Raw genomic sequence first — 27,995 nt, 5'->3', positions numbered from 1 at the left:
GGTTTCAAACATGGAAATTTCAAAACCTCCCAAAAACTTTATTTTAGAGTGACTAAGAAGTATACATGCTTCCTTTTTCATTTTGATGTTTTAAACTTGTTTAAATCTTGGTCAAACCTAGGATTTGACCAAGATACAAATGGGCACAAAAAATAAAATAAAAAATAAAAACAAAAGCACATAGTCTTCTTATGTCATGTCGTAAGCATTCAAGTTGATAAACAAGGTCTAGATATATCCAAACCAGACAAATCATGTATCGATCTACCCTCTGTCGATCTTATGAAGTCTAGCATGAAGAAAGATCGTTTTGGGTTTCAAACATGGAAATTTCAAGAACATCCCAAAAGCTTCATTTTAGAGCGACTAAGAAGGATATAGGCTTCCCTTTTCATTTTCATGTTCTATACTTGTTTAAATCTTGTTCAAACCTAGGATTTGACCAAGATTCAAATGTGCATCAAAATTCAAAAAATATAAGAAAAATGAAAAACCAAAGCGCACATAGTCTTCTTATGTCATATATATAGTAAGCATTAAAGTTGGTAATTAAACAAGGTCTAGACATATTCAAACTAGACAAATCATGTATCTACCCTCTAACCCCTAAACTCTGTCTTATGAAGTCAAGCATGAAGAGAAGTGGTTTTGGGTTTCAAACATGGAAATTTCAAAATCCTCCCAAAAACTTCATTTTAGGGTGACTAAGAAGGATATATATAGGCTTCCCTTTTCATTTTCATGTTCTATACTTGTTTAAATCTTGGTCAAACCTAGGATTTGACCAAGATTCAAATGTGCATCAAAATTCCAAAAAAAAATCAGAAAAATGAAAAACCAAAGCACATAGTTTTCTTATGTCATATAGTAAGCATTCAAGTTGATAAACAAGGTCTAGACATATTCAAACCAGACAAATCATGTATCTACCCCCTATCGACCCTAAACTTCGTCTTATGAAGTCAAGCATGAAGAGAAGTGGTTTTTGGTTTCAAACATGGAAATTTCAAAAACCTCCCAAAAGCTTCATTTTAGAGTGACTAAGAAGGATCCAGCCTTACCTTTTCATTTTCATTTTTTAAACTTGTTTAAATCTTGGTCAAACCTAGGATTTGACCAAGATTCAAATGTGCATCAAAATTCAGAAAAAAAAAAATTAAAAACCAATGCACATAGTCTTCTTATGTCATATAGTAAACATTCAAGTTCATAAACAAGATCTAGACATATTCAAACCAGACAAATCATGTACCCCCTAACCCTAAACTCTGTCTTAATTGTATATGAAGTCAAGCATGAAGCAGAGAAGTGTGGTTTTGGGTTTCAAACATGGAAATTTCAAAAACCTCCCAAAAGCTTCATTTTAATTAGACTGACTGGTTAATTAAGAAGGATCCATGATTAATTACCTTTTCATTGTCATGTTTAAACTTATTGAAATCTTGGTCAAACCTAGGATTTGACCAAGATTCAAATGGGCATAAAAATTTAGAAAAAATCGAAAGAATGAAAAACCAAAGCACATAGCCTTCTCATGTCATATAGTAATTATTCAAATTGATAAACATGGTCTAGACATATTCAAACCAGAAAAATCATGTATCTACCCCTAACCCTAAACTCTGTCTTATGAAGTCAAGCATGAACATAAGTGGTTTTGGGTTTCAAACATGGTAATTTCAAGAACCTCCCAAAAGCTTCATTTTAGAGTTTCTAAGAGAAGGATCCAGACTTACCTTTTCATTTTCACATGTTAAACTTGTTTAAATCTTGCTCAAACCTAGGATTTACCAAGATTCAAATGGGCATAGAAACCAAAAAATGAAATACCAATGCACATAGTCCTCTTATGTCATATAGTAAGCATTCAAGTTGATAAACAAGTTCTAGACATATTCAAACCAGACAAATCATGTATCTACCCCCCTATCGACCCTAAACTCTGTCTTATGAAGTCAAGCATGAAGATAAGTGGTTTTGGGTTTCAAACATGGAAATTTCAAAAACCTTCCAAAAACTTCATTTAGGGTGACTAAGAAGGATAGAGGCTTCCCTTTTCATTTTCATGTTCTATACTTGTTTAAATCTTGGTCAAACCTAGGATTTGACCAAGATTCAAATGTGCATCAAAATTCCAAAAAAAATCAGAAAAATGAAAAACCAAAGCACATATAGTTTTCTTATGTCATATAGTAAGCATTCAAGTTGATAAACAAGGTCTAGACATATTCAAACCAGACAAATCATGTATCTACCCCCTATCGACCCTAAACTTCGTCTTATGAAGTCAAGCATGAAGAGAAGTGGTTTTTGGTTTCAAACATGGAAATTTCAAAAACCTCCCAAAAGCTTCATTTTAGAGTGACTAAGAAGGATCCAGCCTTACCTTTTCATTTTCATGTTTTAAACTTGTTTAAATCTTGGTCAAACCTAGGATTTGACCAAGATTCAAATGTGCATAAAAATTCAAAAAAAAAAATTAAAAACCAAAGCACATAGTCTTCTTATGTCATATAGTAAACATTCAAGTTCATAAACAAGATCTAGACATATTCAAACCAGACAAATCATGTACCCCCTAACCCTAAACTCTATCTTAATTGTATATGAAGTCAAGCAATAAGCAGAGAAGTGTGGTTTTGGGTTTCAAACATGGAAATTTCAAAAACCTCCCAAAAGCTTCATTTTAATTAGACTGACTGGTTAATTAAGAAGGATCCATGATTAATTACCTTTTCATTGTCATGTTTAAACTTATTGAAATCTTGGTCAAACCTAGGATTTGACCAAGATTCAAATGGGCATAAAAATTTAGAAAAAATCGAAAGAATGAAAAACCAAAGCACATAGCCTTCTCATGTCATATAGTAATTATTCAAATTGATAAACATGGTCTAGACACATTCAAACCAGAAAAATCATGTATCTACCCCTAACCCTAAACTCTGTCTTATGAAGTCAAGCATGAACATAAGTGGTTTTGGGTTTCAAACATGGTAATTTCAAGAACCTCCCAAAAGCTTCATTTTAGAGTTTCTAAGAGAAGGATCCAGACTTACCTTTTCATTTTCACATGTTAAACTTGTTTAAATCTTGCTCAAACCTAGGATTTACCAAGATTCAAATGGGCATAGAAATCAAAAAATGAAATACCAATGCACATAGTTTTCTTATGTCATATAGTAAGCATTCAAGTTGATAAACAAGGTCTAGACATATTCAAACCAGACAAATCATGTATCTACCCCCTATCGACCCTAAACTATGTCTTATGAAGTCAAGCATGAAGATAAGTGGTTTTGGGTTTCAAACATGGAAATTTCAAAAACCTTCCAAAAACTTCATTTAGGGTGACTAAGAAGGATACAGGCTTCCCTTTTCATTTTCATGTTCTATACTTGTTTAGATCTTGGTCAAACCTAGGATTTGACCAAGATTCAAATGTGCATCAAAATTCCAAAAAAAATCAGAAAAATGAAAAACCAAAGCACATAGTTTTCTTATGTCATATAGTAAGCATTCAAGTTGATAAACAAGGTCTAGACATATTCAAACCAGACAAATCATGTATCTACCCCCTATCGACCCTAAACTTCGTCTTATGAAGTCAAGCATGAAGAGAAGTGGTTTTTGGTTTCAAACATGGAAATTTCAAAAACCTCCCAAAAGCTTCATTTTAGAGTGACTAAGAAGGATCCAGCCTTACCTTTTCATTTTCATGTTTTAAACTTGTTTAAATCTTGGTCAAACCTAGGATTTGACCAAGATTCAAATGTGCATCAAAATTCAAAAAAAAAATAAAAACCAAAGCACATAGTCTTCTTATGTCATATAGTAAACATTCAAGTTCATAAACAAGATCTAGACATACTCAAACCAGACAAATCATGTACCCCCTAACCCTAAACTCTGTCTTAATTGTATATGAAGTCAAGCATGAAGCAGAGAAGTGTGGTTTTGGGTTTCAAACATGGAAATTTCAAAAACCTCCCAAAAGCTTCATTTTAATTAGACTGACTGGTTAATTAAGAAGGATCCATGATTAATTACCTTTTCATTGTCATGTTTAAACTTATTGAAATCTTGTTCAAACCTAGGATTTGACCAAGATTCAAATGGGCATAAAAATTTAGAAAAAATCGAAAGAATGAAAAACCAAAGCACATAGCCTTCTCATGTCATATAGTAATTATTCAAATTGATAAATATGGTCTAGACATATTCAAACCAGAAAAATCATGTATCTACCCCTAACCCTAAACTCTGTCTTATGAAGTCAAGCATGAACATAAGTGGTTTTGGGTTTCAAACATGGTAATTTCAAGAACCTCCCAAAAGCTTCATTTTAGAGTTTCTAAGAGAAGGATCCAGACTTACCTTTTCATTTTCACATGTTAAACTTGTTTAAATCTTGCTCAAACCTAGGACTTACCAAGATTCAAATGGGCATAGAAATCAAAAAATGAAATACCAATGCACATACTCCTCTTATGTCATATAGTAAGCATTCAAGTTGATAAACAAGGTCTAGACATATTCAAACCAGACAAATCATGTATCTACCCCCTATCGACCCTAAACTCTATCTTATGAAGTCAAGCATGAAGATAAGTGGTTTTGGGTTTCAAACATGGAAATTTCAAAAACCTTCCAAAAACTTCATTTAGGGTGACTAAGAAGGATACAGGCTTCCCTTTTCATTTTCATGTTCTATACTTGTTTAAATCTTGGTTTGCGTACCTACTGCACGTGACTTGTGCTCACTGAAGTGTGGGACCTCACGCATGGGCACCACACGTAAGTGACAGACCTGTTGGTGTAAAAATTCAGTTGATTATTATAGTGCATTAGAACAAAGTTTCCTATGGATTCAAGGGTAGGAAATCCAAGTTAAAACTCATTTACATGACATTAATTTTTCCATGAATCAAAGTTAACACATCTATCAATTGGTACATTTTGGAGTGACTAAGAAGGATCCATGCTTAATTATTCGTTTTCACGTGTTAAACTTGTTTAAATCTTGCTCAAACCTAGGATTTCACCAAGATTCAAATGGGCATGAAAATGAAAAAATGAAAAACCAATGCACATAGTCTTCTTATGTCATACAGTAAGCATTCAAGATGATAAAAAAGGTCTAGACATATTCAAACCAGGCAAATCATGTATGTACCCCCTAACGACCCTAAACTCTGTCTTATGAAGTAAGGCATGAAGAGAAGTGGTTTTGGGTTTCAAACATGGAAATTTCAAAAACCTCCCAAAAGCTTCATTTTAGATCTTGGTCAAACCTAGCTAGTATTTGACCAAGATTCAAATGGGCATAAAATTCAAAAAAATTAGAAAATGAAAAACCAAAGCACATAGCCTTCTTATGTCATAAAGTAAGAATTCAAGTTGATAAACAAGGTCTAGACATATCCAAACCCGACAAATCATGTATCTACCCCTAACCCTAAACTCTGTCTTATGAAGTCAACCATGAAGAGAAGTGGTTTTGGGTTTCAAACATGGAAATTTCAAAAAAACCCCAAAAGATTCATTTTAGAGTGACTAAGAAGGATCCATGGTTACCTTTTCATTTTCATATTTTAAACTTGTTTAAATCTTTGTCGAACCCAGGATTTAACCAAGATTCAAATGGGCATAAAAATTCAGGAAAAAACCAAAAGAATGATAAACCAAAGAACATAGCATTCTTATGTCATATATATAGTAAGCATTAAAGTTGATAAACAAGGTCTAGACATATTCAAACCAGATAATCATGTATATATCTGCCCCTAACCTTAAACTCTGTCTTAATTATGAAGTCAATCATGAAGAGAAGTGGTTTTGGGTTTCAAACATGAAAATTTCAAAAACTTCCCAAAAGATGGTACATATTAGGGTGACTAAGAAGGATCCATGCTTACCTTTTCATTTTCATATTTTATACTTGTTTAAATCCTGGTCAAACCTAGGATTTGACCAAGATTCAAATGGGCATAAAATTCAAAAAAATAGAAGAATGAAAAACAAAAGCACATAGTCTTCTTATGTCATATAGTAAGCATTCAAGTTGGTAAACAAGGTTTAGACATGTGTTCAAACCAGACAAATCATGTATCTACCCCCTAACCATAAACTCGGTCGATCTTATGAAGTCTAGCATGAAGAGAAGTCGTATTGGTTTCAAACATTGAAATTTCAAGAACCTCCCAAAAGCTTCATTTTAGAGTGACTAAAAAAGATCCAGGCTTGCCTTTTCATTTTCATGTTTTAAAATTGTTTAAATCTTGGTCAAACCTAGCTAGCTAGTATTTGACCAAGATTCAAATGGGCATAAAATTCAAAAAAAACCAGAAAAATGAAAAACCAAAGCACATAGCCTTCTTATGTCATATATAGTAAGCCTTCAAGTTGATAAACAAGGTCTAGACATATTCAAAATAGAAAAAAGCATGTATCTACCCCTAACCCTTAACTCTGTCGTATGAAGTCAAGCATGAAGAGAAAGTGGTTTTGGGTTTCAAACATGGAAATTTCAAAAACTTCCCAAAAGCTTAATTTTAGAGTGACTAGGAAGGATCCAGGCTTACCTTTTCATTTTCATGTTTTAAGTTTGTTTAAATCATGGTCAAACCTAGGATTTGACCAACAACAAGATTCAAATGAGCATAAAAATTCAGAAAAAATCAAAAAAAAGAAAAGAAAAACCAAAGCACATATTATTCTTACGTCATATATATAGTAAGCATTGATGTCTACGGGTGCTTCTATTCTTGTAGACAGTGTTGGGCCTCCAAGAGCAGAGGTTTGTAGAATAGCAGCAAGTTTCCCTTAAGTGGATCACCCAAGGTTTATCGATCTCAGGGAGGAAGAGGTCAAAGATATCCCTCTCATGCAACCCTGCAACCACAAAGCAAGAAGTCTCTTGTGTCCCCAACACACCTAATAGGTGCACTAGTTCGGCGAAGAGATAGTGAAATACAGGTGGTATAAATAAGTAGTAGCAACGGCACCAGAAAAGTGCTTTGCCCAGGACAATAAACAAGCAGTAGTAACGCAGCAGTAGTAACGCAGTAAAATAGTAAACAAGCAGCGATAGCAGTATTTAGGAACAAGGCCTAGGGATTAGACTTTCACTAGTGGACACTCTCAACTTTGATCACATAACAGAATAGATAAATGCATACTCTACACTCTTGTTGGATGATGAACACCATTGCGTAGGATTACACGAACCCTCAATGCTGGAGTTAACAAGCTCCACAATTCAATGTTCATATTTAAATAACCTTAGAGTGCATGACAGATCAACACAACTAGACCAAGTACTAACGTAGCATGCACACTGTCACCTTCACGCTACGAAAGGAGGCATAGATCACATCAACACTATCATAGCAATAGTTAACTTCATAATCTACAAGAGATCACAATCATAGCCTACGCCAAGTACTAACACGGATGCACACACTGTCACCATTACACCGTGCAGGAGGAATAAACTACTTTAATAACATCACTAGAGTAGCACATAGATAAATTGTGATACAAAACACATTGCAATCATAAAGAGATATAAATAAGCACTTCACTATGCCATTCATAACAGTGAATAAGTATTCTGTGAAATATAGCCTAAGAGACCCACACGGTGCACACACTGTCACCTTTACACACGTGGGACAAGGAGTCTCCGGAGATCACATAAGTAAAATTCACTTGACTAGCATAACGACATCTAGATTACAAGCATCATCATATGAATCTCAATCATGTGAGGCCGCTCATGAGATTATTATATTGAAGTACATAGGAGAGAGATTAACCACAAAGCTACCGGTACAGCCCCGAGCCTCGATGGAGAACTACTCCCTCCTCATGGGAGACAGCAGCGTTGATGAAGATGGCGGTGGTGTCGATGGAGAAGCCTTCCGGGGGCACTTCCCCGTCCCGGCGGCGTGCCGGAACAGAGACTCCTGTCCCCCAGATCTTGGCTTCGCGATGGCGGCGGCTCTGGATGGTTTCTCGTATCGTGGCTCTCGATACTGGGGGTTTCGCGACGAAGGCTATTTGTAGGCGGAAGGGCAGGTCAAGGGGCGTCACGAGGGGCCCACACCATAGGTTGGCGCGGCTAGGGCTTGGGCCGCGCCGCCCTATGGTCTGGCCACCTGTTGGCCCCACTTCGTTGACTCTTCGGTCTTCTGGAAGCTTCGTGGCAAAATAGGACCCTGGGCGTTGATTTCGTCCAATTCCGAGAATATTTCCTTACTAGGATTTCTGAAACCAAAAATAGCAGAAAACAGCAACTGGCACTTCGGTATCTTGTTAATAGGTTAGTTCCAGAAAATGCACAAATGTGACATAAAGTGTGCATAAAACATGTAGATATCATCAATAATGTGGCATGGAACATAAGAAATTATCGATACGTCGGAGATGTATCAGCATCCCCAAGCTTAGTTCCTGCTCGTCCCGAGCAGGTAAACGATAAACAAAGATAATTTCTGGAGTGACATGTCATCATAACCTTGATCATACTATTGTAAAGCATATGTAGTGAATGCAGCGATCAAAATAATGTATATGACATGAGTAAACAAGTGAATCATATAGCAAAGACTTTTCATGAATAGTACTTCAAGACAAGCATCAATAAGTCTTGCATAAGAGTTAACTCATAAAGCAATAATTCATAGTAGAGGTATTGAAGCAACACAAAGGAAGATGAAGTTTCAGCGGTTGCTTTCAACTTATAACATGTATATCTCATGGATATTGTCAACATAGAGTAATATAACAAGTGCAATATGCAAATATGTAGGAATCAATGCACAGTTCACACAAGTGTTTGCTTCTTGAGGTGGAGAGAAATAGGTGAACTGACTCAACAATAAAAGTAAAAGAATGGTCCTTCAAAGAGGAAAGCATCGATTGCTATATTTGTGCTAGAGCTTTGATTTTGAAAACAAGAAACAATTTTGTCAACGGTAGTAATAAAGCATATGTATCATGTAAATTATATCTTACAAGTTGCAAGCCTCATGCATAGTATACTAATAGTGCCCGCACCTTGTCCTAATTAGCTTGGATTATCGGGATTATCGCAATGCACATGTTTTAACCAAGTGTCACAAAGGGGTACCTCTATGCCGCCTGTACAAAGGTCTAAGGAGAAAGCTCGCATTGGATTTCTCGCTATTGATTATTCTCAACTTAGACATCCATACCGGGACAACATAGACAACAGATAATGGACTCCTCTTTTATGCATAAGCATGTAGCAACAATTAATTTTCTCATATGAGATTGAGGATATATGTCCAAAACTGAAACTTCCACCATGGATCATGGCTTTAGTTAGCGGCCCAATGTTCTTCTCTAACAATATGCATGCTCTAACCATAAGGTGGTAGATCGCCCTTAATTCAGACAAGACGAACATGCATAGCAACTCACATGATATTCAACAAAGAGTAGTTGATGGCATCCCCAGGAATATGGTTATCGCACAACAAGCAACTTAATAAGAGATAAAGTGCATAAGTACATATTCAATACCACAATAGTTTTTAAGCTATTTGTCCCATGAGCTATATATTGTAAAGGTGAAGAATGGAAATTTAAAGGTAGCACTCAAGCAATTTACTTTGGAATGGCGGAGAAATACCATGTAGTAGGTAGGTATGGTGGACACAAATGGCATAGTGGTTGGCTCAAGTATTTTGGATGCATGAGAAGTATTCCCTCTCGATACAGGGTTTAGGCTAGCAAGGCTATTTGAAACAAACACAAGGATGAACCGGTGCAGCAAAACTCACATAAAAGACATATTGTAAACATTATAAGACTCTACACCGTCTTCCTTGTTGTTCAAACTTAATACTAGAAATTATCTAGACCTTAGAGAGACCAAATATGCAAACCAAATTTTAGCATGCTCTATGTATTTCTTCATTAATGGGTGCAAAGCATATGATGCAAGAGCTTAAACATGAGCACAACAATTGCCAAGTATCACATTATCCAAGACATTTTAGCAATTACTACATGTATCATTTTCCAATTCCAACCATATAACAATTTAACGAATAAGAAACTTCGCCATGAATATTATGAGTAGAGCCTAAGGACATACTTGTCCATATGCTACAGCGGAGCGTGTCTTTCTCCCACACAATGAATGCTAGGATCCATTTTATTCAAACAAAACAAAAACAAAAACAAACCGACGCTCCAAGCAAAGCACATAAGATGTGATGGAATAAAAATATAGTTTCAGGGGAGGAACCTGATAATGTTGTCGATGAAGAAGGGGATGCCTTGGGCATCCCCAAGCTTAGACGCTTGAGTCTTCTTGATATATGCAGGGGTGAACCACTGGGGCATCCCCAAGCTTAGAGCTTTCACTCTCCTTGATCATGTTGTATCATCTCCCTCTCTTGATCCTTGAAAACTTCCTCCACACCAAACTTAGAACAACTCATTAGAGGGTTAGTGCACAATCAAAATATACATGTTCAGAGGTGACATAATCATTCTTAACACTTCTGGACATTGCACAAAGCTACTGAAAGTCAATGGAATCAAAATATCCATTGAACATAACAAAACAGGCAATGCGAAATAAAAGGCAGAATCTGTCAAAACAGAACAGTTCGTATTGACGAATTTTATTGAGGCACCAGACTTACTCAAATGAAAATGCTCAAATTGAATGAAAGTTGCGTACATATCTGAGGATCACTCACGTAAATTGGCATAATTTTCTGAGTTACCTATAGAGAATTTGGCCCAGATTCGTGACAGCAAGAAATCTGTTTCTGCGCAGTAATCCAAATCTAGTATGAACCTTACTATCAAAGACTTTACTTGGCACAAAAATGTAACAAAACTAAGATAAGGAGAGGTTGCTACAGTAGTAAACAACTTCCAAGACACAAATATAAAAAAAAGTACTGTAGCAAAATAACACATGGGTTATCTCCCAAGAAGTTCTTTCTTTTTAGCCATTAAGATGGGCTCAGCAGTTTTAATGATGCACTCGCAAGAAATAGTATTTGAAGCAAAAGAGAGCATCAAGAAGCAAATTCAAAACAAATTTAAGTCTAACATGCTTCCTATGCAAAGGAATCTTGTAAATAAACAAGTTATGTAGGCATAATGCAACAAGCATAGGAAAACTAGACAAGCTCAACTTCAAAATTTTAAGCATATAGAGAGGTGTTTTAGTAACATGAAAACTTCTACAACCATATTTTCCTCTCTCATAATAACTTTCAGTAGCATCATGAGCAAACTCAACAATATAACTATCACATAAAGCATTCTTACCATGAGTCTCATGCATAAAATTATTACTCTCCACATAAGCATAATCAATTTTATTAGTTGTAGCGGGAGCAAATTCGACAAAGTAGCTATCATTATTATTCTCATCATCAAATATAGGAGGCATATTGTATTCATAATCAAATTTATCCTCCATAACAGGCGGCACCAAAAGACTACTATCATTATAATCATCATAAATTGGAGGCAAAGTATCATCAAAGTAAATTTTCTCCTCAATGCTTGGGGGACTAAAAAGATCATGCTCATCAAAACCAGCTTCCCCAAGCTTAGAATTTTCCATAGCATTAGCAACAATAGTGTTCAAAGCATTCATATTAATAACATTCCCATTAGCATGCTGATACGTCCAATTTGCATCACTATTTTGTATCATAATTTGCTGTTATTCATTGATATATTTCATATTTGGACACAATACTTATGTTATTTCATCTATTTTGCATGTTTCATCATTATTGGAGGATCAAGCACCGGAGCCAGGATTCTGCTGGAAAAAGCACCGTCAGAACGCAATATTTCGGAAGATCAACTGTGGAAGGAAATTATACCAAAAATCCTATTTTTCCAGATGACGAAGGAAGCCAGAAGGGGGAGCTGAGAAGGCCCAAGGTGGGGCCAGACCACAGGCCGGCGCGGCCCATGGCCTGGCCGCGCCACCTTGTGGTGTGGGGGCCCCACAGCCCCTTTCGCCTCCTTTTCTTCGCGAAACCCTTCGTCCCAAAGACCTAAGCCACAGAGGGTACCTCACGAAGAGTTACAGCCGCCTCTGCGGGGCGGAGAACACCAGAGAGAAAAGAGCTCTCCGGCGGGCTGAGATCCGCCGGGGAAATTCCCTCCGGGAGGGGGAAATCGACGCCATCGTCACCGTCATCGAGCTGGACATCATCTCCATCACCATCATCATCATCTCCACCATCATCACCGCCGTCTCCACCGCTGGACATCGTCACCGCCGTAGCAATTTGGGTTTGATCTTGATTGTTTGATAGGGGAAACTCTCCCGGTATCGATTTCCACTTGTTGTTGATGCTATTGAGTGAAACCATTGAACCAAGGTTTATGTTCAGATTGTTATTCATCATCATATCACCTCTGATCATGTTCCATATGATGTCTCGTGAGTAGTTCGTTTAGTTCTTGAGGACATGGGTGAAGTCTAAATGTTAGTAGTGAACTATGGTTGAGTAATATTCAATGCTATGATATTTAAGTTGTGGTGTTATTCTTCTAGTGGTGTCATGTGAACGTCGACTACATGACACTTCACCTTTATGGGCCTAGGGGAATGCATCTTGTACTCGTTTGCCAATTGCGGGGTTGCCGGAGTGACAGAAACCTAAACCCCCGTTGGTATATCGATGCAGGAGGGATAGCAGGATCTCAGAGTTTAAGGCTGTGGTTAGATTTATTCTTAATTACTTTCTTGTAGTTGCGGATGCTTGCAAGGGGTATAATCACAAGTATGTATTAGTCCTAGGAAGGGTGGTACATTAGCATAGGTTCACCCACACAACACTTATCATAACAATGAAGACTATTTAGCTGTATGTAGCGAAAGCACTAGACTAAAATCCCATGTGTCCTCGAGAACGTTTGGTCATTATAAGTAAACAAACCGGCTTGTCCTTTGTGCTAAAAAGGATTGGGCCACTCGCTGCAATTGTTACTCTCGCACTTTACTTACTCATACTTTATTCAACTGTTACATCAAAAACCCCTGAATACTTGTCTGTGAGCATTTACAGGGAATCCTTCATCGAAACTGCTTGTCAACACCTTCTGCTCCTCGTTGGGATCGACATTCTTACTTATCGAAAATACTACGATACACCCCCTATACTTGTGGGTCATCAAGACTATTTTCTGGCGCCGTTGCCGGGGAGTGAAGCGCTATTGGTAAGTGGAATTGGTAAGGGAAATATCTACTATTTGTGCTGATTTTATTTCTACCTGCTGCCATAATTCATTATGGAGAGATCTTCTCTCGAATGTTTATTTGGAAAATCCGCTACTACTGCAAAGGTAGTGGATGAGGCGCCAGGTAAAGAAGAGATACCATACAAAATACCTATGAAAATTATTCAACGTGTAGTGGATAACCGTTATACAGGGGATGGAACTGTCCACCCTGGAGATCATTTACTGTTCTTACATGAATTATGCGGTTTATTCAAGTGTGCAGGTATTGCTATGGATGAAGTGAGGAAGAAACTATTCTCTATATCGCTGTCTGGTAAAGCGGCGCATTGGTATAAATTACTGGATAACGGGGATTCTCTTGAATGGAATGATATTGTGCCCCGGTTTTATTCTAAGTTCTATCCTCCAAGTGAAATTCACAAGGATCGGAACCGCATATATAATTTTTGGCCTCATGATGGAGAGAGTATTGCCCAAGCTTGGGGGAGATTGAAGTCTTTAATGCTCAAATGCCCCATTCATGAGCTTCCTGGTAATGTTATTATTGATAATTTCTATGCAAGACTTTCTTTTGAAGACAAGACCTTGCTGGATACTTCTTGTTCTGGATCATTCACGCGTAATAAGGAAGAGTTTAAAAGGGACCTTCTTAATCGGATCCAGGAAAATACTGAAGGATGGGAGATCGACAAAGGTAGAGAATCAGGTATAAATTATGATTATAAATGCATTGAAGCTTTTATGGATACTGATAAATTTCGTAATATGAGTGCTACTTATGGTCTTGATTCTCAAGTTGCTGCAAATCTTTATAAAGCTTTTGCCTCTCATTATGAATTGCCTAAGAAGAATTTTGATAAGTATCATGAACCGTATAAAGATAAAATTGATTCATCTATTAATAAATGCGTTGTAGTTGAAACTGTTGATCATGTTATTCCTGAAGCTTATATTGAAAAAACTCCTTTCCCTGCTAAAATGAAGGAGTACTCTGTTATAAATAGTGCGGTTCATAAAAGTGAAAACAAACCTTTAGAACCTGAAGAACAAATAAAAGTTGAACCTGCTGTTGCAATAGTTAAAGATCTTGTGACTGAAAATTTGGAGGAAGGTCATATTATTTTCTGTGAAGATGCTTCTAATATTGTTTCACATCCTAATAAACCCAAGCAAGCTAGTGTTCCTATGCTATCTGTTAGAATTGGTGATCATTGCTATTATGGTTTATGTGATATTGGTGCAAGTATTAGTGCTATTCCTTATGAGCTTTATACGGAGATTATGCACGAAATTGGTTCTTGTGAACTTGAAGATATTGATGTGGTTATTTAGCTGGCTAATAAAGAAACTATCTCTCCAATTGGAATTGTCCGAGATGTGGAAGTTCTATGTGGTAAGATTAAATATCCTGCTGACTTTTTGGTACTTGGTTCTGCTGCTAGTGGTTATTGTCCTATTATTTTTGGTAGACCTTTTCTAAATACTTGTGGAGCTATTATAGATTGCAAGAAAGAGAAAATTTTGACTAAATTTGCTGGTGAATCTTATGAGTTTAACTTCTCTAAATTTACCAAAGCTCCTTATAAAGCTGATTTGCCTAGTAATGATTTTAAAATGGAACAGTGTGCATCTATTGTTCTTGTTCCTAATAATCCTTTGCAGCAACATTTGGAGAATAGCGAGAGTGAAGTTTTTAGGAAAGAAAGAGATGAGCTTGAGGAAATTTTTCTTCGCCAACCTATTCTTAAGCATGATTTACCGGTGGAAGATCTGGGTACAACACCGCCACCAAAGGAAGATCATGTCTTTGATTTAAAACCATTGCCTGATAATCTTAAATATGCTCATATTGATGATAAGAAAATATATCCTGTTATTATTAGTTCTAAGCTTACAGAGTTTGAAGAAGAAAGGCTATTGGAAATATTGAAGAAACACCGAGGTGCTATTGGCTACACTCTTGATGATTTGAAGGGGATTTCTCCCTCTATATGCCAACACGCCATCAATATGGAAGATGATGCGAAGCCTGTTGTTGAACCTCAGCGTCGTCTAATTCCCAAAATGAAGGATGTGGTAAGAAATGAGGTATTACGACTTCTTGAAGCTGGTATTATATATCCTATTGCTGATAGTAGATGGGTTAGTCCTGTGCATTGTGTACCTAAGAAAGGAGGAATGACTATTGTGCCTAATGATAATGATGAGCTCATACCTCAAAGAGTAGTTGTAGGGTATAGAATGTGCATTGATTATCGAAAAGTTAATAAGGTTACTAAAAAAGATCATTACCCTTTGCCTTTTATTGATCAAATGTTAGAAAGGTTATCTAAAAATACTCATTTTTGTTTTCTTGATGGTTATTCTGGATTTTCACAAATTGCTGTTAAAACTAAGGATCAAGAGAAAACCACTTTCACTTGTCCCTATGGAACTTATGCTTATAGACGTATGCCTTTTGGTTTATGTAATGCTCCTGCTACTTTTCAAAGATGCATGTCTGCTATTTTTCATGGTTTTTGCGAGAGTATTGTAGAGGTATTCATGGATGATTTTTCTGTCTATGGGAATTCTTTTGATAATTGCTTGCGGAACCTCGATAAAGTTTTGCAGAGATGTGAAGAAACTAACCTTGTTCTTAATTGGGAGAAATGCCACTTTATGGTTAATGAAGGAATTGTATTGGGACATAAAATTTCTGAGAGAGGTATTGAAGTTGATAGAGCTAAAGTTGAAGCAATTGAGAAGATGCCCTATCCTAGGGATGTTAAAGGTATTCGTAGTGTTCTTGGTCATGCTGGGTTTTATAGGAGGTTTATTAAAGATTTCTCCAAGATTTCAAAGCCTCTTACTAATCTTCTTCAAAAAGACGTACCTTTTGTTTTTGATGACGATTGTAAGGAAGCCTTTGAAACTCTTAAGAAAGCCTTAACAACTGCTCCTATAGTTGAACCACCTGATTGGAACTTACCATTTGAAATTATGTGTGATGCTAGTGATTTTGCTGTAGGCGCTGTTCTTGGACAGCGGGTAAATAAAAAATTGAATGTTATTCATTATGCTAGTAAAACTCTTGATGCTGCTCAAAGAAATTATGCTACTACTGAAAAGGAATTGTTAGCTGTAGTCTTTGCTTGTGATAAGTTTAGATCTTATATTGTTGATTCAAAAGTTACTATACATACTGATCATGCTGCAATCAGATACCTTATGCAAAAGAAAGATGCTAAGCCTAGGCTTATTAGATGGGTACTTCTGTTGCAAGAATTTGATTTACATATTGTAGATAGGAAGGGTGCTGATAATCCTGTTGCTGATAATCTGTCTAGATTGGAAAATATTGCTTATGATCCTGTTCCTGTTAATGATAGTTTTCCAAATGAACAATTGGCTGCAATAAAGGTGAGTTCGCGAGACAGTCCTTGGTATGCTGATTATGCTAAATTTATTGTTTCCAAGTACTTGCCTCCAACCTTTTCAGCTCAGCAAAGGAGGAAATTCTTTTATGACTTGAGGCATTATTTTTGGGATGACCCACACATGTATAAAGAAGGAGTGGATGGTATTATGCGAAGATGTGTTCCCGAATATGAACAACAGGAGATATTGAGTAAATGCCATGGTAGTGCTTATGGAGGACATCACGCCGGAGAAAGAACCGCACAAAAGGTTCTACAATCAGGTTTTTATTGGCCAACTCTCTTCAAAGATGCAAGGAAGTTTATTTTATCTTGTGATGAATGCCAAAGGGTTGGTAATATCTCTAGACGCAATGAAATGCCAATGAATTATACTCTTGTTATTGAACCGTTCGATTGTTGGGGATTTGACTTCATGGGACCTTTTCCCTCTTCAGAAGGTAACACTCATATACGTGTTGCTGTTGATTATGTTACTAAATGGGTGGAAGCCATCCCTACAAAAAGTGCTGATGGTGAGACCTCTTTAAGAATGCTTTTAGATATTATTTTTCCTAGATTTGGAGTTCCTAGGTATATTATAACTGATGGAGGTTCTCATTTTATTCATGGTGGTTTTAGAAAAACTCTTGCTAGATATGGTATTAATCATAGAATTGCTTCCGCTTATCATCCTCAAACTAGTGGGCAAGTAGAATTATCAAATAGAGAGATTAAATCTATCTTGCAAAAGACCGTTAATAAAACTAGAAAGAATTGGGCTAGTAAATTGAAGGATGCACTTTGGGCTTATAGAACTGCTTATAAATATCCCATGGGAATGTCACCTTATAAAATGGTTTATGGGAAAGCTTGTCATTTACCTTTAGAACTAGAGCACAAAGCTTATTGGGCTGTTAGAGAATTAAATAAAGATCCTAAACTTGCCGGTAATAAGAGGTTGTTGCAATTGAGTTCTCTAGATGAATGGAGAAGTGAAGCTTATGAAAATGCTAAACTCTTTAAAGAGAAAGTTAAGAAATGGCATGATAGAAGGATTATCAAAAGAGAATTTAATATTGGGGATAAAGTCCTATTGTATCGGTCTCGTCTCAGATTCTTTGCAGGGAAATTACTCTCGAAATGGGAAGGACCGTATATTGTTGAGGAGGTGTATCGTTCAGGAGCAATCAAAATTAGGTCTCTCCAAGGCAATGCCACGCAAGTGGTGAATGGACAAAGACTCAAGCATTATATCTCAGGTGATTCCTATAATGTTGATGTTGATATTATTCGAGTGGAAACACCGGAGGCTTTCATCAAAGGGCAAATTGACAGTCCGCCAGAACTCGACTTTGAATAGGTAACAGTACTGGTAATGAAAAGTACGCAATTTACTTTCCGAACAATATTTTTGCTGTTTTTGGAAAATATGAAAAATTACGAGATCGAAACGGAGTGGAAAAGACGCACGAGGGCGTGCCACCATAGGCCGGCGCGGCCTGGTTTGGGCCCGCGCCGCCCTATGGTCTGGCCGCCTCGTCGCCCCTTTCCGACTCTAGTTCGATCTGGTACTTTCCTTTTGTCGTGAAATTTTTTGCTATATAATCCCCCGGACCCCTGGAGGTCCGTATATCGTTTTCTCGACGTGTTTTGTTTCGAGCTGTTTCTGCCAGGATCGGTTTTCAGTTTAGAAGCACCATGGTCTCCAAGAACAAGGGCTAGGGGCTTCCGGATGAAGATAATCAAGATCGTGAGTGGAAAGAGGAGGACAAGAGCGTCAAGGAAGAGGATGAAGAAGAGGTGGAGGAAGACTCGCGCGCACACCCGCGTGCTACCATCGCAAGCATCAAGGTGGTGGACAACCCTTTTAGTGCAAACAAAAGCGCAAGAATTCGCACCGGAGGATGGGTTCCACGTCATTACCTAGCTCCGAAGACATCTTTATCAGGAACTCACCATCCCTTCCGCAATCTAATTTTCAATAATCAAATTGAAAGGATTCCCAGGGCAGCATTGCCTAGCAATTGGGATATAGATCGTTCTAACACTGCAGGAAGGACGAAGCCTGAGGGGGAAGAGTGGGGAAATAACTCCAAGAATTGGGACTCGCTGTCTGATATACTTCTTAATCGCGTCGAGCACAATTCGCAGATGATTCGCAACCTCACGTACAAGATTGACGAGCTTCAGGAGCTTGTTGAGAAGCTTGTCAGGAATTTATCACCACCATCATCGAAGGAGTAATTCATCATCGGTATTGGCATCCCCTTGGTTTGTTCCAAGCTTGGGGGAGTGCCGCGGTATCACATCATCACTACCTTTTACTTTTTACTGTCAAGTAGTGTCATATCATGAGTAGGGAAGTTATCATATAAGATGGGTTGCAGTTTGGAAGTATCTCTCCTTTAGTTGGTTGTCTATGTATCCCTTGGTGTGAGTTATCGTTATGGAATATTAATGAGAAGTCTTATCATTTACATACTGCACATCTTATTTTAGTTTGCAATCTCTACTATATGATTTACCTTGTTGTTAGTATTGGTATCACTTTGGGGGCATTGAATAAATCTACTTGGTTTTGGCAAACTTAGCATTGGTCAATAGCAACAACAATTTGAGGTTTAAGTAGAAAAGAGGAATACATGTAGATGTTTCATTGTCTTTCTTTCTTGTTAGCTCATAGCTTATTATTCTGAAGTTAAAATCGTTTGTGCTTACAAGGAAGATGCATGATTGTTTCTATCACATGTATATTTGTTTGTTTCCTTCGACTCTTATGCTTGCTAATTAACCTTGCTAGCCAAAGACCTGTACTGAGAGGGAATACTTCTCGTGCATCCAAACCTTAACCCAAACCTATGTCATTTGTGTCCACCATACCTACCTATTACATGGTATTTTCTGCCATTCCAAGTAAATACTTCGTGTGCTACCTTTAAACAATTCAAAACTTATTATCTCTTATTTGTGTCAATGTTTTATAGCTCATGAGGAAGTATGTGGTGTTTTATCTTTCAATCTTGTTGGGCAACTTTCACCAATGGACTAGTGGCTTCATCCGCTTATCCAATAATTTTGCAAAAAGAGCTGGCAATGGGATTCCCAGTCCCAAATTAATTAAACTAAATAGACACTCCTCCATGGTATGTGATTGATGGACGGCATCCGAAGGATTCGGTTAGCCATGGCTTGTGTAAGCAAAGGTTGGGGGGAGTGTCATCATCATAATAAAACCAAAATAAAAAGGCACTCCTTCATGGTATGAGATTGTTGGTAGGCACCCGAGGATTCGGTTAGCCATGGTTTGTGAAAGAAAGGTTGGAAGGAGTGCCACACAAAATGAAAATAAAATGGGAGCCGCTCTTTGAAGGTTGTCTGGCAAGGGGGTTAGAGTACCCGCTACCAGTCGTTGACAACAACAAACACCTCTCAAAATGTTACTTTTATTATCTCTATATGATTTCAAAACTGAAAAAGCTCTAGCACATGATTTAATCACTGCTTCCCTCTGCGAAGGGCCTGTCTTTTACTTTATGTTGAGTCAGTAAACCTATTTCCCTCCATCTCAAGCAAGCATTTGAGTAGTTGTGATCAAACCATTATATTGTGATTTGTTTCATCATGTCTTTATTCTTCCTTGTTTAGTACAAGTTTTATCTGAATGAATATAGCTTTGCAAGTTATCAATGATCATGAGGAGACCATTATGATTGAGTATGCAAGTTGTGCCATATAAACTTTAACATGAGAGCGCTGCTCAATGAGATAAATATAATCTGTTAATTGTTCTCTGACCAAGAACGAAGTTTGCCATCACCAACTATGATTTCTTATGCACCTTTATTTGTGATTACTTTATACTTGTTTCAAGTTGAGTTATATGAGGAAGTTGTTTACTAGAATGTCTTGTGTGAATGAATATGATGCTTCTTGTCCGTATTTTATTTATCGACTCTTCACTCCATAAACATGTGGTCCTGTTTACTGAGTTACGTTTCGCTTGGGGACAAGCGAAGTCTAAGCTTGGGGGGAGTTGATACGTCCAATTTGCATCACTATTTTGTATCATAATTTGCTGTTATTCATTGATATATTTCATATTTGGACACAATACTTATGTTATTTCATCTATTTTGCATGTTTCATCATTATTGGAGGATCAAGCACCGGAGCCAGGATTCTGCTGGAAAAAGCACCGTCAGAACGCAATATTTCGGAAGATCAACTGTGGAAGGAAATTATACCAAAAATCCTATTTTTCCAGATGACGAAGGAAGCCAGAAGGGGGAGCTGAGAAGGCCCAAGGTGGGGCCAGACCACAGGCCGGAGCGGCCCATGGCCTGGCCGCGTCACCTTGTGGTGTGGGGGCCCCACAGCCCCTTTCGCCTCCTTTTCTTCACGAAACCCTTCGTCCCGAAGACCTAAGCCACAGAGGGTACCTCACGAAGAGTTACAGCCGCCTCTGCGGGGCGGAGAACACCAGAGAGAAAAGAGCTCTCCGACGGGCTGAGATCCGCCGGGGAAATTCCCTCCGGGAGGGGGAAATCGACGCCATCGTCACCGTCATCGAGCTGGACATCATCTCCATCACCATCATCATCATCTCCACCATCATCACCGCCGTCTCCACCGCTGGACATCGTCACCGCCGTAGCAATTTGGGTTTGATCTTGATTGTTTGATAGGGGAAACTCTCCCGGTATCGATTTCCACTTGTTGTTGATGCTATTGAGTGAAACCATTGAACCAAGGTTTATGTTCAGATTGTTATTCATCATCATATCACCTCTGATCATGTTCCATATGATGTCTCGTGAGTAGTTCGTTTAGTTCTTGAGGACATGGGTGAAGTCTAAATGTTAGTAGTGAACTATGGTTGAGTAATATTCAATGCTATGATATTTAAGTTGTGGTGTTATTCTTCTAGTGGTGTCATGTGAACGTCGACTACATGACACTTCACCTTTATGGGCCTAGGGGAATGCATCTTGTACTCGTTTGCCAATTGCGGGGTTGCCGGAGTGACAGAAACCTAAACCCCCGTTGGTATATCGATGCAGGAGGGATAGCAGGATCTCAGAGTTTAAGGTTGTGGTTAGATTTATTCTTAATTACTTTCTTGTAGTTGCGGATGCTTGCAAGGGGTATAATCACAAGTATGTATTAGTCCTAGGAAGGGCGGTACATTAGCATAGGTTCACCCACACAACACTTATCATAACAATGAAGACTATTTAGCCGTATGTAGCGAAAGCACTAGACTGAAATCCCGTGTGTCCTCGAGAACGTTTGGTCATTATAAGTAAACAAACCGGCTTGTCCTTTGTGCTAAAAAGGATTGGGCCACTCGCTGCAATTGTTACTCTCGCACTTTACTTACTCGTACTTTATTCAACTGTTACATCAAAAACCCCTGAATACTTGTCTGTGAGCATTTACAGGGAATCCTTCATCGAAACTGCTTGTCAACACCTTCTGCTCCTCGTTGGGATCGACATTCTTACTTATCGAAAATACTACGATACACCCCCTATACTTGTGGGTCATCACATGCATATAAAGTTCCATGGGTTTTTTAATTCTCTCTTCAAACACATCATGTCCTAATTCAAGATAAAGCTCATAAAGATCTCTCATATTTTTGTTGTTTTCCATTATGCCTAACTAGTGTAAACAAGAAACAAAAAGTTGCAATTGCAGGATCTAAAGGAAATAGCTTCGAGCACAAACACAATGGCGCCAGAAGAGTACTGTTACCTGGAACCGAAGTATGAGTGCCTTTTACCTTTCCTCCCCGGCAACGGCGCCAGAAAAGTGCTTGATGTCTACGGGTGCTTCTATTCTTGTAGACAGTGTTGGGCCTCCAAGAGCAGAGGTTTGTAGAATAGCAGCTAATTTCCCTTAAGTGGATCACCCAAGGTTTATCGATCTCAGGGAGGAAGAGGTCAAAGATATCCCTCTCATGCAACCCTGCAACCACAAAGCATGAAGTCTCTTGTGTCCCCAACACACCTAATAGGTGCACTAGTTCGGCGAAGAGATAGTGAAATACAGGTGGTATAAATAAGTAGTAGCAACGGCACCAGAAAAGTGCTTTGCCCAGGACAGTAAACAAGCAGTAGTAACGCAGCAGTAGTAACGCAGTAAAACAGTAAACAAGCAGCGATAGCAGTATTTAGGAACAAGGCCTAGGGATTAGACTTTCACTAGTGGACACTCTCAACTTTGATCACATAACAGAATAGATAAATGCATACTCTACACTCTTGTTGGATGATGAACACCATTGCGTAGGATTACATGAACCCTCAATGCCGGAGTTAACAAGCTCCACAATTCAATGTTCATATTTAAATAACCTTAGAGTGCATGACAGATCAACACAACTAGACCAAGTACTAACGTAGCATGCACACTGTCACCTTCACGCTACGAAAGGAGGCATAGATCACATCAACACTATCATAGCAATAGTTAACTTCATAATCTACAAGAGATCACAATCATAGCCTACGCCAAGTACTAACACGGATGCACACACTGTCACCATTACACCGTGCAGGAGGAATAAACTACTTTAATAACATCACTAGAGTAGCACATAGATAAATTGTGATACAAAACACATTGCAATCATAAAGAGATATAAATAAGCACTTCACTATGCCATTCATAACAGTGAATAAGTATTCTGTGAAATATAGCCTAAGAGACCCACACGGTGCACACACTGTCACCTTTACACACGTGGGACAAGGAGTCTCCGGAGATCACATAAGTAAAATTCACTTGACTAGCATAACGACATCTAGATTACAAGCATCATCATATGAATCTCAATCATGTGAGGCAGCTCATGAGATTATTGTATTGAAGTACATAGGAGAGAGATTAACCACATAGCTACCGGTACAGCCCCGAGCCTCGATGGAGAACTACTCCCTCCTCATGGGAGACAGCAACGTTGATGAAGATGGCGGTGGTGTCGATGGAGAAGCCTTCCGGGGGCACTTCCCCGTCCCGGCGGCGTGCCGGAACAGAGACTCCTGTCCCCCAGATCTTGGCTTCGCGATGGCGGCGGCTCTGGATGGTTTCTCGTATCGTGGCTCTCGGTACTGGGGGTTTCGCGACGAAGGCTATTTGTAGGCGAAAGGGCAGGTCAAGGGGCGTCACGAGGGGCCCACACCATAGGTCGGCGCGGCCAGGGCTTGGGCCGCGCCGCCCTGTGGTCTAGCCACCTCGTGGCCCCACTTCGTTCACTCTTCGGTCTTCTGGAAGCTTCGTGGCAAAATAGGACCCTGGGCGTTGATTTCGTCCAATTCCGAGAATATTTCCTTACTAGGATTTTTGAAACCAAAAACAGCAGAAAACAGCAACTGGCACTTCGGCATCTTGTTAATAGGTTAGTTCCAGAAAATGCACAAATGTGACATAAAGTGTGCATAAAACATGTAGATATCATCAATAATGTGGCATGGAACATAAGAAATTATCGATACGTCGGAGGCGTATCAAGCATTCAAGTTGATAAACAAGCTCTAGACATATTCAAACCCGACAAATCATGTATCTACCCCTAACCCTAAACTCTGTCTTATGAAGTCAACCATGAAGAGAAGTGGTTTTGGGTTTCAAACATTGAGATTTCAAGAACCCCCCAAAAGCTTCATTCTAGAATGACTAATAAGGATCCAAGCTTACCTTTTCATTTTCATGTGTTTTAAACTTGCTTAAATCTTGGTCAAACCTAGGATTTGACCAAGATTCAAATGGGCATAAACATTCAGAAAAAATCAAAAAATGAAAACCAAAGCACATGAATCTTCATACACACGATAGTCCGTCTTGTGAAGACATTTTGTTTTTACTACCCTATCACATGTTTCTGTATATAGTAAGTAATATGTATCCAAAAATGATTTTTGGGGATTTATAGGACGAAGTTATAACACACCTACATTTCAAATTGGAATTACTTTCAATAAATCAGCATAAAGTCATTTAAATGTGTGAAACTAGCTAGAAAGCACTAAAAAACGTAAAGAGTTGGGAATTTTCACAAATATGTGGCCTTATTTATCTTAAAAATACAGAGGTGCCATTCTGAGCCGTATCTTATGTACCCCATTCACAAAATAAACCTATTTTGTCATCTAGAAATTGAAAAATGAGTTTTATATACCGAAAAGTTGAAAAGTCTAGTCAGCAACATTGTTGGGAATGGCAAGATGCACCACCATTCCCAATTTGGGCAGATTGTAACAAACTATGCCACAAATATGGCCATAACTATATCATTTGGCTTGCAAACTAGGAATCTTCATACACGATAGTCCGCTTTGTGAAGACATTTTGTTTTTCACTACCCTATCACATGTTTATTATTTTCCCTGTCAACTAACACATACAAGCACACTCCATGTAGAAGGGTTTCATTTTTGAGGTTTTCTTCATTTTCATTTATTTATTTCAAAACCAGGTCAAAATGGTCGACATGATTATCTTTGCAAAGGGGTTGAATATTTTAGTACTATCACTGGTTTCTATATATAGTAAGTAATATGTATCTAAATATGATTTGTGGGGACTTGTAGGACCAAGTTATAACACACCTACAATTCAAATTTGAATTACTTTCAATAAATCAGCATAAAGTCATTTAAATGTGCGAGACTAGCTAGAAAGCACTAAAAACCGTAAATTTGGGAATTGGCATTAAAATATGGCCAAATTTATTTTAAAAATGTAGATGCGCCATTTTGACCCATATCTTATCTACCCCATGCACAAAATAAACAATTTTTTATCATCTAGAAAATGAAAAACGATTTTTTATACCGAAAACTTGAAAAGTCTAGTCATCAACAGTGTTTGAAATGGCAAGATGCACCACCATGCCCAATTAGGGAACACTATAACAAACAATGTTGTCCAGGGAGAATCAAACTTGGTAATATTAACTATGAGATTGAACAAAACGTTATATTTGGTTTACCCTTTGAACCTCCTAACTTACCACAACATTGACTTCTTATTTTTATTTACAAATAGATATTTTAATATCCCATTGTTGTGCAATAATATATGTTTTTTCTCAAATCAATTAGCATTTGATTTTCAGAAACTACCATAATAATTTATGAGAAAGCGTTGAACAAGTTTCAGAATGTAATTTTATACTTGATATGACCAATAATAGACTTAAATTAAATTGGATTTCAAAGCTCAGATTTTATAAGCGAATAGAGTTTCATGTTACAGACTATGTATTAGCTTGACGGGCACCCTAGAATAAAGTAGGTCGGTCACTTACGTGTGGTTCCCATGCGTGTAGGTCCCACACATCAGTGAGCACAAGTCACGTGCGGTAGGTAGGCAAACTCCCAGCAATCTTCTTTGTCAAGTAAAGACGCATCATCAAGACTCTCTCTCTCTCCCATTTGTCGCTGAAAAAAAAGAATATTAGATGGGCGCGTAGCCTGCACTGCAGGTCTACGGAACTGAAACCCTGTGTGCCAGTCAACATCACTCACCGAAAAAGGTGAAGCATTTCTTTTCACCATAAATAACAGCGGCCCCGTGAGGCACTGCTCTCCCTTTCTCTTTCTCCTTCCGTGTGATCCCTTTTGCACCTTTTATCCTTTGCACGAAACTCCACTTATTGTTGTCATTGTTGCACAGAACACTCACTTAACCTGTTCTTTTGCACATATCACCAACTCATGTATTTGTTGCACAAAGGTCTAAATCTCTGGCTAAGCTACTTTTCTCTAAGGGCTCCTTTGATTCAAAGGATAGAAAAAGCATAGGAATAGGAAAGTCATAGGATTAGAATGGCATGTCTATTTGAATCCCATAGGAAGGTGAAGTGTGTTTGATTGAAGCAAAGGAATTTTTCATGAGGTATGAGCTAATGTTTTTTTCCTATAGGAATTACACTACAAGATTTCCATAGGTATTTTTCCTATAGGATATATTCCTATGAATCAAACAACATGCATAGGAAATTTTTCCATAGGAACCAAATCCTACACAATTCCTATGCAAATCCTATGAATCAAAGGAGCCCTAAATCTGATGGCCGGGACCTAGAAGGTAGTGGTAATATCCATTGTCATTGTGTAGTGTGTTTTTTAGAACTCTAAAAGAATATGCAAATATTTTAGCAATTGAAATAATATAAATTAACTAATATGGGAAGTCATGAAATATATTTTCTACTATCCGGCCAATAGCAAGTGTCATGAAATATATTCATTGTAAACTTAGTGATAATCACTCGAGTTTGATATGAATGGCCTAGCTAGCTATGGGCATCTCCCATATATATGTTGTCCACACGACCAACCAACAAGCAAAAGGTATTCCATGAGGAAAGTTTCTTATGGGTGACTTTCATCTCTGCCGCAAAACACGCGCCGAAATTGTTGGCGCGTCCCATTTTCAAGCTACCCCAAAACCTGCGGTTTGCCCGTCGGCCTATAAAACATCGGTTGACAAGGTATTAACTTGTCAATGCCTACAGATTGTAGACTAGGGTTTAGTTGGAAGTAGAGGGCAAGTAGATCTCGAAGGTTTCAGCCGAAAAGTACTCTACGATTATGAAAACTAGGGTTTGTAAACAATGATTTGATGATTTCCGCGTCCCTCGACTCCCCCTTATATAGGAGGCGGAGCCGAGGGATTCGTGCTGTACAAGTTACAAAGTCCGGGAAGGTTTCTAACTCATCCCGTAAAATTACAAATAAGACTTTCTATTACAACTCTAGCTTTCCTTAATAATATCTTGGGCTTCCGAATCTTCTTATTCTTCGGGTAGTGGGCCTTCAGTAAACCCCGGGTACTATCTTCGGCAGGCCCATTTGGGATGCCTATGTCAGTAGCCCCCGAGATTTTGCTTGAATCGTAGGGTCAAGGAAAATCTCCACTGTTTATTTTTATTCGACAGCTTCGACTTTTTCTATATTTCTTCTCATAAACATCTATATTGTACAGGGATGATGGTAGTTGGGGCTAGTTCATCTGACGGATCAGGTACTAGTTAACTGCTCTAGTGGCAATCCGCAAAAACCTACTTCAAGATCACGTCCCTGGACATGACATCGGGATACTGGTGTAAACTTCGACAGGTGCCGCTTAAGGTCTTACCATTCTGTCGAGTCCCAGTAAAATTTATCGGGTACCTAACGCGCCCGTTAGGATTTTTCTTCGTATCTGTTGATACGGATAAAAGTAGCAGAGCGCAGTCTTCGGTGATGCCACGCCCAGCAGAACGGATCTGGGGTCTTACCTTCGCAAATTTGCGGCATTCAGAAATTGATCGCAACT

The sequence above is a fragment of the Lolium perenne genome, chromosome 5 (assembly GCF_019359855.2).
Source record: "Lolium perenne isolate Kyuss_39 chromosome 5, Kyuss_2.0, whole genome shotgun sequence".
NCBI classification, from domain to species: domain Eukaryota; kingdom Viridiplantae; phylum Streptophyta; class Magnoliopsida; order Poales; family Poaceae; genus Lolium; species Lolium perenne.
Note: the sequence above shows the minus strand (reverse complement) of the source record.